At 39.5% G+C, this 5289-nt stretch overlaps 1 pseudogene; it reads right to left on the bottom strand.

Moving 5' to 3' along the window:
- Positions 1-306: 306 nt before the first annotated feature.
- Positions 307-2068, bottom strand: LOC141249511 (uncharacterized; annotated as a pseudogene).
- Between the last annotated feature and the right edge of the window lie 3221 nt (positions 2069-5289).

The raw sequence follows: 5289 nt of genomic DNA, 5'->3' as shown, positions 1-5289 counted from the left end.
AGTCAAAAAATTCAGCATATCTCACCAATCACCATGTGCAATATTCACCACTTGAATGTGCATCCCAACCCAACAGTTATTCTCTCACATCACACACCATTTGCTAGGCCCAACCAATTCTAGAAATTTAATAACAAAGACATAAAACAACTAAATTAGGCAAAATCTCCACTTCTTGAAAATTTTGCCCTATACCTTACTCCTAACCATTTGTATATTTACCCTCTCATCGTCTTATTTATGTTACTTGACCCTTTTTTGTGTTTTTTTAGGTTTGTAACCCCATCTAGATGTGGGTAATTAAATTCAAGCTTCAGCACCCTCTGCGTCTAATGGGTAACAAGTGTCTTCTCCCCAGTGCTCCATAGGAAATGAGCGTAATTGGCTGCATAATAAGTATTGCTTGGTTCAGCAGAAATGGCTTCCAAGTATGTTTCTTCAGCTCCCCACAAATCCTTCTTTATATGCCATAGGAAATTTGCGTACTTATTACACGCCTCTGCGTCTTTGGGCTCAATCGACATTGCTGCCTTGAAGTATTCCTCAGCTCTGTAAATATAGAATATAAGAGATGAGACCACACAATTAATACGATGCAAATTGCACTGTGCTAGCCACACATTGAAAATTCATATCAGATTCGAAAACCAAATCAGCAATCGCTCTCACTTTATGTGTTTCTTTATACCTGTCATTGTCGTGAGCAACCGTGTAAAGGAATTGGGCGAAATTGGCCAATAGGAGCGGGTTACCGGGTTCTGGGCCAGACCCGTCCGGTAGAGAAGCTCCGTTCTGAAGAACTCGGGATATTCTTCGTCTGATTCAATCTTTGCCGTCACCGGAGAAACAAACTTCTGAATCGTGTCTGGATCCAGTGAATCGTCTCGCATTTCAGCCTGCATTCTAGAAGCTTCGTTAACAATGGCATTCCAGAGGGTTATTTCGTCCTGCCTCGAGACTGACTCCTCTTCCCTGGCTGTTAATGGCGAAAGCTTATTGGGAGTTCCAGGGTGGAGATGAGTAGATCTATTAGTCCGTCCTTCTCCGTCGGCCCCACTCGCTACTGGTTTAGAGTTCCCGCCGCCGCCGTGATTCCCTCCGACCGCCGCTGTGTACCTGTTCCCGAGACGGAGAATGATTTGACAGAAGAGGAATCGAACTTCTGACTCGATGTTTTGGTGGAATCGAGAGTTGAGGTGACCTCAACCGTGGCGGTTAGGGGTTCTGGCGAGGCGGTGACGGAGGCGTTACTTGCTAAGGAGTGGACGGTGAAATTGGCAAGGAGGATCATGACGTAGACCATGAGAGTCGGCGTGTGGGAGAATACCTGTTGGAATAGCCAGACGAAGGAAGCGTGCATTTCCTTCTGGACTCTCGCTAGGATTCCTTGAAGGTCTTCGTAGAAGAGGAACTCTCTCATCTGTAAGGTGTAGCTGTGGAGCTCTTGTATTATGAATACCATGGACGAGAACGCCTTCTTCACAGAGCAATAGGCCGATTCGCGGATTCCTAATCCTCCTCCTGAATTCCACTGGCTCTGCTTCTTCCGTATGATTTTGAGCGAGAACGGGAGATCCAAGCTGTTTGCCTTCCTCTCAATCACGATCTCTTGATCCATCGCCGGCCAATCAGGCGGCTCTCTGTAGATCTCGCCCCACCGAGAGGCCACGGGTTCAATATTAGACAATGACCTATTGCGATCTTCGATAAGGAAGGATTTGAGATGACTCTCTGGCTGAGATTCCTCTGACGGATCCGTATTCGTATTATCTTCGGAAAGATGCAATTTCATCGCTAGTTCCTCAATCTTCTTCGAGAACTCATCGTCGGAGAAGGATTCAAAGCTGGTGCTGGAGGATCTCCGAATGACACTTCGAATTTTCGGCTTTGGAATCTCGCATGAGCGAGCTCTGCTCAGCTTCGGAAGGCCGGCGGCGCCGACGGTGAGGCGGCGCGGAAACAGCGAGGAGACGACGTCGTTTCCACTTCGCTTCCTCGGTGAAGCTAGGGTTTGCGAACACGACGGGGACTGGGAAACAGGTGGCTGCGTCCATTGTAGAGAAGTCATCGCAACGTTCGCCACCATGGTTTAAACAAGTTCGAGCCTCTTAATTTCTGAGAAAGCAGAGACTGATTGTAAGATGCTAAATCCAAGCACCAATAAGGAAACTGTAAACAATACCTTGATTAGTTTGAATTTTCCTCCGTCTTAAGCGAGAACGAAAAGGAGTGAAGAGGTCAAAACATGAAAAAGTATTCAAAACCAAACTCAGAGCATTAAAAGGAATTTCTCAACTGAACGACACAATTAGGCAGAAAAATCTGGAACCGAACGTTAAAAGAGAAATTTGAAACTCAGGAGCAAAGTAGCTAACTGGAAAATTGAACATCGAGAACAATATTGCGGAGTTTATGCGAGCATGCAACTTAAAGCTCTAAAACATCATGGCTCCCTAATTACTCGGATCGAGCTACGAAATTCAAGACGGCCAAGCAAAATAAAAGCGAGATCTAAAAAAAAGGACCGGAAACTTACATGTATATTCTTCTTGAAGTTGAATTTCCAACCGAAATGATAAAATCGGAGATACTTTCCGGTAGAGTCGCCGGCGAGACGGTGAAGAGAAAGCTGCAGAGCTTCACAGTTCACAGACTTCACGAGGTGTGAAAGCCTTTTATAGTGAAGCAGAAGTGTATTACAGTTTTGCTTCCTTTTCTTGGTTTGTAGTAATTTTAAAATTGGAAGAAAGATAAAAATATCTTGAGGAAGAAGATGACAAGCAGAGCGAAGAAGGTGAAAAGCGTGAGGATTCAGGAAGGTGAAAAGGAATGAATCTGTACAGAAAACTAGCTCCATACGACGTAGTTTTTGTTACTCAACGTAATCTATCTATTTTGCCAGCTATGCAATTACACTGCACACGCTGTCAGAAATTTTGTGGAAGTCGAACAGAATGTACAAGCCGTTCAAAATTTGCATAACTTTACTTGTTAGATTTTGTGTTGGTAGATTAGTATGCATATACATTTGTTACCCACAAGATATTTTGATTTTGTTTTCAAGTCTATAGATTGAACTGCTATTATTGGAGTAGTGAACATTAAAATGACTTTCAGTTTATTAATTATTCATCTGATTTTCAAGTTTTACGAAATCAACAAAGTATACATGAAAAAGATAAGTACATTTTTCAATAATACTACTCATCATTCTCTGATACAGTTTAATTTTATTTTTATACATTATTTATCATTTGAAGAATCTTCTACATTCTTTCCTATCTATAAATAAATATTATCATGGTTGATTCTGTTTGATTTGCCTGGATAAAATTTTAATAATATCAAAATATATAAATTTTATTTACGGATAATTAGAGGTAACTATAATAAAACGTTCGTCGATAACAGTATTAAATCAAAAACAGAAACAACATTAAAGAAAATATAATAAGATAGTACTCCACTACCTAAGTAACACAACATCTATTATTCTATCGTACTTGTCATGTCGTTTAATTATACAACGTTTTTATTTCAATTATTATCCGAAATAATCTTACATTAATCTTGCGTTAACTCATGTGTTGTAGACTCATAACCCATTATATGGGAGCATTATGTATCCCGAATTTTGTTTTTGTTTTTTATTACACGGTTAATATGAGATTTCATCATAACAGATGGTAATTACACATCAGATGGTAATTACATCTTTGGAAGTCCTGGAAACTATTAGGAACAACGCGATTACGAATATGAATAAATAACAAAGTATATTCAAGAATTATTTACTCATTTCGTCAAGAATGATTACGTCAAGGGTGCTAACAAGTAAAGATATTTTTACTCAATTTCTTGGTACTGATTACATAGAATAAAGCGGCTTTTTTAAAGACAAGGGGAAACCTAATACCTCAAAAATCGTAATTAGACTCATTAGGGCTCCAAAAATCCAACAATTTTAGACTAATTTCATTCATAATCTTTCACCATGAGTATCCTCATCTGATAGTAGTGACATCCAGTTAAAGCCATATAAAGCTCCAACTTATCTAAGGAATCCATCTCATCATTCATTGCAAGCTTTCACTTTCTCCGATACTCTCCACAAGATGTCACTAGATAGCTTCCTGGCTAACCAACATCAGTTAGTAGCAAGTAATTTTTTGAAGGTGTTAATCTTCCAGGTAATCTACTCTCTCTGGTGGTTCTACGTGAAAAACACATCGGGGCATAGGGTTCTTCCTCACCAACTACTACCTCTGTGTTGCCAATAGAAATCTTGACGTCTAGGTCCACGACTCCAGGCTTTGAATAAGCTATTTATAATGCTCCTTAACTGTCCCTGTACAACACCTACTCATTGAACACAACGTCTCTACTTCGAATAAACTTCATGTTCTAACTATCCCAAAACCAATATCTGAAATCATCATCGCCATATCCAATAAATGGGCACTTGATAGACTTGTATCCGGCAATATGAACATATGCATTAGATCCAGAGAGTTGAAGGAAGGAAAAATCTACATTCTTTCCACTCCAAATCTCCTCAGGAATGCCATTCTCCAAGGGAGTCGATGACCCCATGTTGATAAGGAATTCCGCCTTGCTTACAGCTTCTGCCCAAAGCTCCTTTGGAGTTCGCACTTCAGTCTCATGCACTAGCAGGATCACACAGAGTATTGTTCACTATTCAACAACTCCGGTCTCATTTGGTTCTCAGCACAGAATCCCTTGAATTCACAGAGTTCATACTGATAACGCTTGTCTATCCGGTAATAAAATTGGCAACATGATTGCAAATAAACACAACGTTAATGCAAATGATTACGAGATTAAGATGTCGCAGATTATACCTAACCAACAGTAAATCCTATTAACTAGAATATACCAGAAGTAAGGGTCGAACCCACAAAAGGCTATCAACTTGTTTTGATTTCATTTAAAAGAGTTATGATTATGAAAGGGGATTTTTGGGTTTCTAAAACTATAAAATATGGAAAGTGTGTTTTGACTTATAAATGGAAAAAGATCTTAGCAAAGTACATATCCATGTTTAATTAATGATGATCGTCATAGTAGATTCATAAAGCAACCAAATAGTGAATTGATTCTATTCCTATGCGATAATTATCTAGCACCTCAAATCTAGCATACTAAACCTATCCAAATTAGTTAACTAAGATGAATATCTATAGTTCAAACTAATGGAGGCATTAAAACAAAGAATACTAGGAAATAGGAATAGAAATTGATGTCTATCCCTAAAATGCAATTCTCTAC

Source organism: Phyllobates terribilis, unplaced genomic scaffold (assembly GCF_046119375.1).
Source record: "Phyllobates terribilis strain yellow unplaced genomic scaffold, ASM4611937v1 Scaffold_4689__1_contigs__length_58138, whole genome shotgun sequence".
Lineage (NCBI taxonomy): Eukaryota > Metazoa > Chordata > Amphibia > Anura > Dendrobatidae > Phyllobates > Phyllobates terribilis.
This window is presented reverse-complemented; position numbering and strand designations above follow the sequence as displayed.